Below are 8,960 nucleotides of genomic sequence, written 5' to 3' on the forward strand. Positions count from 1 at the left end.
GACTGGAGGACCGCATTCTACTGTTGAGATTCAAACTTGGGCTCCTTTACTTGCGTCCTGAGCATCTGTTGGGGCAGGTCCCTCGCTGGGTTCTGCTCTTGACTGTCCACGTTGAGGTCACCAGCCAGTGGTGGTCCAGGCCCATGACTGTGGGAATGGCTTCAGAAGGCAGTAAGCCTCTAGACAGGGGCTGTTTTCCAAGAGAAAGGGCCTCCCTCAAATCCCTGGGTTTCCGTTGGGACCCTTCACTGTGGACATGGAGTTGGACTGAAGGAGAGGAAGGCGAGAGCACTGCACCCCAGGGACATCTCAGCTGGGGAGCCTAAGGTCATATAGAAACCTGAGGCTGCCCTGGGGAGGAGAGCTGCTTGGAGGTGGTTCAAGAGGCCTTGCTCTGGTTGTGGAGGCAGGATGGCAGCAGACAGGTTGGCGGTTTCTAAAAGGGAGACAATCAACTTGGAGTGTATGTAGCCAGTGTTCTCTTGCTATTCAATTTTATAACAAAACTTGCTAATTTCAACCAAAAGAGGTGAATCATTTGAAATGGGAAAAGATTTTTAGAAAATTTGTAAGAAATGACATATTGTGGAGTTCCCACGGGGGTGCAGCAGGTTATGGATGGGGCATTTCCACAGTTCCAGCTTAGGTTGGATTCAGTCCCTAGCCTGTTTCTCTATGCTGCAGGTACAGCCAAAAAAACCCCCAGAAAACCTGACATTTCATTGTACTCATGCCTACAGAATCTAGGCAGAGAGGCTGTTTTCACAACTAGACAATTAATTGTTATTCCTAAGGCATTCATTCCTTAACAGTTCTAATCTTTTATATGTGTTAATCTCTCTTTAAGAAACATAAGAATCTTGCCAATACCTACGGTTTTATCAATGAACCCATTTTATCAACTGTCAGTGCCATGGCTATACATGTAAGAAATCTAAAATATATATGTGTGTATTGCACATCCCGAGTTTGCTATTTTTCTGCCTTTTGCTTCTTAGGGCCACACCTGCAGCATAGGGGAGTTCCCAGGCTATGGGTCTAATCAGAGCTACAGCTGCTGATCACAGCCACAGCAATGAGGTATCCAAGCCATGTCTATGACCTATACCAGAGCTCACGGCAATGCTGGATCTCTGACCCATTTAGTGAGGCCAGGGATCAACCCTGCATCCTCGTGGATACCAGTCAGATTTGTTTCCACTGTGCCACAACAGGAACTCCTTGGGTTTGCTATTTTTCATATCACACTCTCCCTCCCTCAATCAGTCCAATGGTGCTGTGGGGTGATCAGTCTTGACACAGACACCTTTCCTGGGTTCCCCTCACAGAGCCCTGTTCTGGACCCCATACCCACTTCAGCCACCCCTCTCTCCACACTCCTTTCTACAGTGAGCTACTCTAGGCCCCACCGGACAGCTGCTAACATACTCTACATGGATGAAACATCGCAGTAGGTTATGTGACAGCAGGTTATCTGGTAGAGCTGCATGAACCAGAGGGACTCAACTCTTGGCCAAGCTCAGGCTGCACACACCCCAAACACTTTGCTTCCTGATAGCAGTGACTTTCAAACAAGATTCTTACTCAAGTCCCAGAGAATAATGCAGACATGGGTGCTAGCTGCATGTACATTTCATAAGAAAGGACTTATGATCTTAGACTAAATCTAATCACACATTCTAAAATTCATCAACCAATAAATGAATCACCTGGGGGACATCTACAGTACAAATACTTTCATCTCAGTCTTTCAGAGGTTTCTTTAAATAGTTTTGGAATTTATTTGACCAGGGGGAGGGGTTGGTCAGGGGATTTAGAAAGACCCCATCACACATTCCCCATCGGACAACAATGTCCTGGAAGGCAGCAACAATGGCTTCCTGCCACCAGCACAAGAGCAACAAGACTAGGGTCAACTCTTCACCCCCTGAAAACATGCCCAGTAACTGGTAGAGAGTATTTATGCTCCAAAAATATGAGACTTCCTCCCCCAGTACGAGGATACTCCAAGAATCACTCACAGAGCCCCATCCTCTCAGTTTACAATGAAGAAACAATGGCTGGAAGAAGTGGAGTCATTGGACCAAGGTCACCCAGTAGCTTGGAGTCCAAGTAAATACATTTATTTAGCAAACAAGGGTCTGGAAACCAGTGCAGTAAAGTCCTCATCATCAGAGTGATTTTATTATTCCTCAGCCAGCCAGCCATATATTTGTTCTATTAAACTTTCACCACACAGCCTTGGCTTTAATATTGTCACATGCATTCCTCTTCTCTCCCCAGAAGAGTGATGCTCTTTGAGGCACAAGATTCCCTCCAAATTCCATGTTAACAGTCCAGGAGAGCCTGGCTCTGCTGGGTGAGGAAGGACCATCACCTGACTGAGTGCTGCTGGAGGCAGCAAGCCAGCTGAGCAATGCCTCAGGTCCTGAGTGGACTCACTGGGAAGGCTGGTCTTGGCACTCATCAGGGGCTGTCGCAGCAGCTGCATGTCTGTCATAACCACATTAGGTGTCCAGGGCTGATTGAGGGGCCAGAGTGTGGGAGGAGGCTGAGTGCTGGCTGTATAATTAAGACCTAGGAGAGGTACAGGACAACACCCACACACTCACTTCAACACTGGGAGAAAGCCTGAGACCAAAGTGAACCATGAAGATCAAGGGTGGATGCTGCAGGAATAAGGGGATAAAGCTCTGTCTTCCTCATTGAGCACCCTTGCTGGGTAGATCTCTCCTCTGGGACTGTGACCCTCTCTCTGTAAACCAAACTGTCACCAGTCTGAGGTCTTATGTGAAGATGGATCTTCCACATATCAAATTAGGTTTTAGGCTTAACAAGCATCTTCTTGGCACATACTTAGTGGGATGACATTAGTGATGGGGGCCAAAACCCTGCTGTAAGCCATGGTGCTCCATGGCCTGCAGGGTCCTTCGGTGGAGGAGAACTGTGGTCCAGTGACTGCAGGGACCTACTTGCCATGGGCAGAGACCCAAGATGTCAGTCATCACATTTGTGTTTCATCAGAGGGGTCACGTGCTTCATGGTAGGCGAACCAGGAAGGAGCATGTGCTAGGAGCTAGGATGCAAGGGCAAGGCTGTCTGAGAACCTCAGTTACTGACCGCAGCTGCATTTTCCACGGGACACATGCTGTTGGAACTAGACTTTGGTGCAAGCAAGTTTAGAGGGGTTCTCCATGGTGGGAGCTGTGTTCTCTCCTGATGGCACTCTGCCCATGCCAGCCTTGTGGTGTGAAGACAGAATGAGGATTGGGTGGGCTCAGTTTCTCAGCTGTGAAACCTGAATAAAAGGAGCTGAAACTCAGATATTCAGGCTTATGGACTGTCAGTGAGACCATGCTCCTTGCCTCTGATCCTTTCCTGCTTCCTCATCCTATTTCTTCACCAGTGAGCCTGAAAAGTAGGCATGGATATAGGAATGGAGGATGGAGGCTCCAGCCCAGCAGCACAGTGGTGCTGACCAGTGAGGCATGGAAGTCCTCATGTGTTGCCGAGGCTCATCGTCCAGCATAGATGCAGGCAAAGCCCAGTGAAGATTTCAAAGTCAAGAGGAGAGTGTACTCAGAAGGCTGTGCCTGGACATCTCTGACTCTAGAATGAAGCTTGCTCAGAGGCAGAGGGGAAACCAGTCAGTTGGTTAGAGAAAAGCCTTTAGCTCTGCCACTTAAACTAACAAACTTACAAATTACCTGACAGGCTTTGGGACAACACGAGGAAGCCTCAAAGACTAGGGTCAACTTCCTAGCAAGTTTTGTCCTAACAAGAGGGGGAGGAAGCCCTGTATTTTAGCAAATAGCTGGGAGAGGAGGAACGAGTCAAGTGAAAAGGCAGATGAGGCTGGCAGCCCCGGGCAATCTTCAAAAAATTACTGGGAGAAACCCAGGGGGAGCGAGGAAGCTGTTGATGGGAGGTTCTGTTCCTGGTGGGGGTGGGGGGTTGCTGTTCTGCTGCAGAACTTGGAAAGCTGAATCAAGCCATGGTGCTTGATTTAGCTTGGCTTGGTCTTTCTCAGGTCGAGCATTTGACAGGCACCTGCAGAGCTCTCTCTGGACCCCAGAGAGCTCAGACTACAAATCATCATTAGCAAAAGGTTCACAGCTTAGGTTAAGAAATGAGAAGGGACTAGGTCCATCTTCAGCAAATGAAGAAACCAGGAGGCACTCTTTTCTGCACAGAAGCCAAAGACAGCAGCCTTAAAATGTCTTGGGCCAGTTTGAAGAATTATAGGGAAAAGAGCAATGGTTGTAAGGAAAGCAGGGCCCTTAGTTTTGTTTGGAAGTTGCTTATTATAATTGCGGATTCCATTGTCACCTGGGGTGTGGGAACCCTTGAGAATAGAAAAGGGGATTTTGGAAGTTTTAACGCACAGCCTATACATGGTGAAGAGACAGGAAATGCCATGAAACCTGAAGGTGCCCCCAATGCAAGTTACACACTTGTTAGCTGACAGTGGGGCTTTGGATGCCATTTTTCAGGGTGAAAGGCAGTCTGTCTAAAGGGTAGAAGGTGTCCCTAGAACATAGAAACTCTGTGTCACAACCCATTGACCGGAGACAGCTTTTAATTGACCATGGATGTTTGAGGCTAGAGTCTGGTGAAATTATGCACTTTTAATGGCAACTTGGAGGAGCTGAACCAGGACACGTGCTGCTCTTTTCTCTCTTTGACTCCTTGTCCATTGTCCTCCTCTACACACTGCAAGCCATCTGCCATAGTCTGTAACTGGTGACAACCGTGCAGATTTAAACTGCAGGAGAGGCATCAGGCTCTGCAAACTCCGCATTTCCAAAATCGCTGTTTGGACTGTAAGCTGACCAAATAGACACATTTAGGATTTGGGCTCCTGTTTCCCAGCCAGAAATGCAGGCCTGGGAAAAGATGCTTCTCTATCTTGACACAAAGCTTTGTCTTGACAATTCATTGGAGCGTTGAGAAAATGGAACACAGAAGTCTCAGAGTTGGTGCAGCCCAATTTGGAAGCACGGGGAGGCTCCACATCCATTCCGGGGAAAATGAATTATGCTGCAGGTTCCAAAGAAGATCCTGACATTATCAGGAGCCGCTCTCACTAGGGCCCTCTGGTCAGGACCAGCCAGAGGAAGAAAAAGGAGGAGAGAAGAGATGCTTTTCAGGTATCTTAGGTCTTGAGTTGATGATGGGAGGGAGCTGGGTGAGAAATTTTACAAAGTTATAACACATTGTTACGATCCCTCACCTCGTCAGCTCCTGTCTGCTTGACAAGGACAATATCCCTTCAGGAAAATATGAAATAAAATGGAAAGTGGCCTCACGATGAAGTTACCTGAAGCAATGGCCTGATATGTTACAGAGTGTTGGGAGCAACATTAAAAAGGCATTTGTAACTGGCCACCTCCATGGCTCCAGGTGGAAGCTGATGCAGGCCTTCTCAGTCCCAGGGCTTTTGTGAGAGTTGGCCCCTCATGACCACTCTTGGCAAGCCAGGCCTGGGACCCTGGGGACCCCACCTGGGAAAAATTCCTTTTAAAGAGTCACAGCCCCTCTAACATGGACATTCTAGCAAGAGTCACGTCTGGGCAGAGGGTCAGAGGCATTCGCACCTGTGAGAGGACGAAGGAGGAGCCCAGCACCAAAGGGGGCTGGAAGTTGGCGACTGTCACCACAATAATCTAATTATTACTCTGCTCCTGTCCCCTCCTGAATAACTTTTTTATTGAAGTAGAGTTGATTTCCAATGTTGTGTGTCAGGTGTGCAGAAAAGTGATTCCATTATACCCCTGCATGTGTATATCTAGTCTTTTCCAGATTCGTTTCCATTACAGGTTCGTAAAAGATGCTGATAGGTTGTCTATTTGATATTTAGTAGTGCTGATAACGTCCTCAATCTACCATAACTGGGCGCATCTGAATGACACCCAACACTGCTCCTTCCTGAAGGCTTTCCTCTCAAGCTGGATGCCTGTCAAGATTCCTGCGCTGTGTGACAGCCCTCTCACTGCTGGCCCTGCAGTCAGCCCCTTCTCCACTTCCTCTAGCTGTCCTCCCACCTCATCACCATCCACCCCGCCTTATTCCCACCTCATTACCGACCTCCCACTTCATCACAGCTGTCACCATCCCATCGTCACCCTCCTCCTTCACCCCCATCCTCCCACCTCACCACAGATCTCCTAACCACCCTCTCTCTCAGCTCAACTCCACCATCCTCCCACCTCATCTCCGTAACCCAACCTCATCGCTGTCCTCCCCACTTCATCACTGGCATCCTTCCACCTCACCACCACCCCCCCATCTCATCACCAACCTCCCACCTCATCACCATCCTCCCATCTCACCACCACCCTCACATCTCATCTCCGTCTTCCCCACCGCCCCCTCACTCCCTCAGCACCACCACCTGCTCCCCACTGGCTCTTCTGGCGCCCTGGACTCCTCTGCCCCCCCCAGGCCTCCTTCTTCTCCTCAGCAGTTCAACTGTCACCTACAAAGCCCATTAACAATTCCCTGCTCATAAAAGTACAGTCTGGGAAATAAAGCAAAGTCTACCTTTTCTTTTCCTTTGTGCTTGGCTGGGTTTCAGTTGCTTGCAGGGCGCAGTGCAGAGACACCACGCCTGCACTGCAGACCCCAGTTAGGGAAGCAGCTGCGCCAGCCGTTAAAAAACTAACGGTTCCTGAGGAAACTAAGAGCAACACCGCGATTCAAGATGGCAGCGGACTGGGATTGGGTGTGAGCCCTGTGCCCCCGCCTCCCGCGGCCTGCCGAGGCCCCGCCCCCCAGGCACAGGGCCTGCCAAGGCCCAGCTCCTGGGGCACAGGGCCTGCTGAGGCCCCGCCTCCCTGACACGTGGCCTGCCCAGGACCCCCTGTCCGCGCGCTGCCTGTCGAAGCCCCGCCTCCCCGCGCGCGGCCTGCCGAGGCCCCGCCCGTCTGGAAACGGCCTGCCGAGGCCCCGCCTCCCCCGCTAGGCCGGCAGAAGCCGCGCCGCCCCAGTCACAAAGCCTGCCGAGGCCACGCCCCCCGGCAGAGGGACTGCCGAGGCCCCGCCCACCTGGCACAGGGCCTGCCCCACCTGTCAGCGCGCGACCTGCCGAAGCCCCGCCTTCCCGCGCGCGGCCTGCCGAGGCTCCGCCTCCCTGACACGCGGCCTGCCAAGGACGCCCTGTCCGCGCGCTGCCTGTGGAAGCACCGCCTCCCCGCGCGCGGCCTGCCGAGGCCCCGCCCCCCAGGAAAAGGCCTGCCAAGGCCCCGCCTCCCCCGCTCAGCCTGCAAAAGACGCGCCCCCCCAGTCACATAGCCTATCGAGGGCCCCCCCCCCCTCCCCGCGGCAGAGGGCCTGCCAAGGCCCCGAGCCCAGGCACAGGGCCTGCTGAGGCTTCACCTCCCTGGCACGCGGCCTGCCGAGGCCCCGCCCCCCCACGTGCGCGGCCTGCAGAAGCCTTGCCCACCTGGCACTTGGCCTGCTCAGGCCCCGGAAGGGAGAAAGCCATGGAAGGGAGACAGGCCAATAATATCTTCCAGATGAGCCTTGCCCACCTCCAGTCTCCTGACGCAAGCATTTCCATATTGCAGATCTTCTCACACGTGGCTCACCCACCAGCTGTGGATAACTGCCCTGAACATGGGGCCCTGGCTCACCCTCCACATCTGCACAGCCTAAAAGGATAACAGGTCATACACCTGGAGAAAGCATCACTCCAACACACACTGTAGGTGCCTTGCAAGGAGGATAAAAGCCAGGGCTTGAGGAGCCAGGGAGTGGGGAGCTCATTCCCGGAGTGCTCAGAAGAAGGAAGTGCTCAAGGGACAGGAAGTGTACAGTATGTTCTGGCTGGCAGAGGTCTGCCCTGGCTTCCACATGGTTCACCACTGGATCTTCCATCTGGTGGGAAGATGTTATTGATTTTATATATATACACATACAGTTGGTTCTCATTAGTCACAGATTCCATATCAGAGAATTCACCTATTCACTAAAAATGTATTTGTCACCCCATGTCAGGGCTTGGGGTGCTTTTGCTCACATGTGGACACACGCAGAGAAGAGAAAAATTCATCTACCTACAAATGTATTTCCAGCTAAGGCTGAACAAAGCGAAACTCTGCCTTCCGGTTTCCACTCATACTGTAAGCAAATGCCCCTTCTCTGGTCTATTTAGTGCCACATTTCCCCACAGTTTTGTGGTGTGTGTGTGTGATTTAACTCTTTCAAATGGCCCCCATGTTCGGTGCTGAAGTGTTGTCTAGGACTTTATGGGGGGGAAAATACATTGGTTAGATACATTTTGTTTACACATAGGATTACAGTGCAATTGGCTGTGAGTTCAGGGCCAATGAAACAACAGTGTATATTAAACAAGGTGTCTTTAAACAGAAACACACATAAAATAAGCTTTTGTATTTATCAAGAGACAAAAAAGTGTGACCAGAGGCTGGCAGGAACCTAACCCTGAATTTCCCATGGGCGCAGTGGTTCAGTGTTCACTGATTCCATGTTTGTGGTGACTACAGACCCCAACCACATGACAATGAGGACTGAATAGGTATGTATATACCCATGCAGTCATACATAGATGTGCACTCATCCATGTCCGTGTAATGATACAAACACGCATGGGGCACATGGCATGTGGCTCCAGTCATGGTTTCATGAGAGACTGTCATGGTTCTATAACCTATATTGTGAAAGCAGGAAATTTCAGGAGATGAAAGTGAAAAAAGAAATGCACCAAGACTCTGTGCATAAACCATTCATCAGTGGCCTGAATCCAGGATAAGACATGAATGAGATGGGCCATTCCACATGGCTTTGCAGGGAGATTTTATATCTTCCTGATAACAACTCTGACTCCATCAGGCCTGTGAGAGTTCCAGCACACAAGCGATTTTAATGCACCTAGATGGTAATACTTTTCCCCAAATTTCAATATTCTAAATATTTTAAGAGTCACAAATTATTTGCTC

General features: G+C 50.5%; 1 long non-coding RNA gene across 1 annotated transcript; it reads right to left on the reverse strand.

Moving 5' to 3' along the window:
- Positions 1-2,101: 2,101 nt before the first annotated feature.
- On the reverse strand, positions 2,102-6,716 carry LOC146396331 (uncharacterized). Its single transcript, XR_014826897.1, has 2 exons — positions 6,544-6,716; positions 2,102-5,184 (listed from the first exon to the last, which is right to left on the reverse strand). It is a non-coding gene; the product is annotated as an uncharacterized LOC146396331 (long non-coding RNA).
- Between the last annotated feature and the right edge of the window lie 2,244 nt (positions 6,717-8,960).

The sequence above is a fragment of the Sus scrofa genome, chromosome 14 (assembly GCF_054392235.1).
Source record: "Sus scrofa isolate SSC_HxYL_T2T_F1_AM1 chromosome 14, Sscrofa_HxYL_maternal_Yorkshire_Landrace_v2.0, whole genome shotgun sequence".
NCBI lineage: Eukaryota > Metazoa > Chordata > Mammalia > Artiodactyla > Suidae > Sus > Sus scrofa.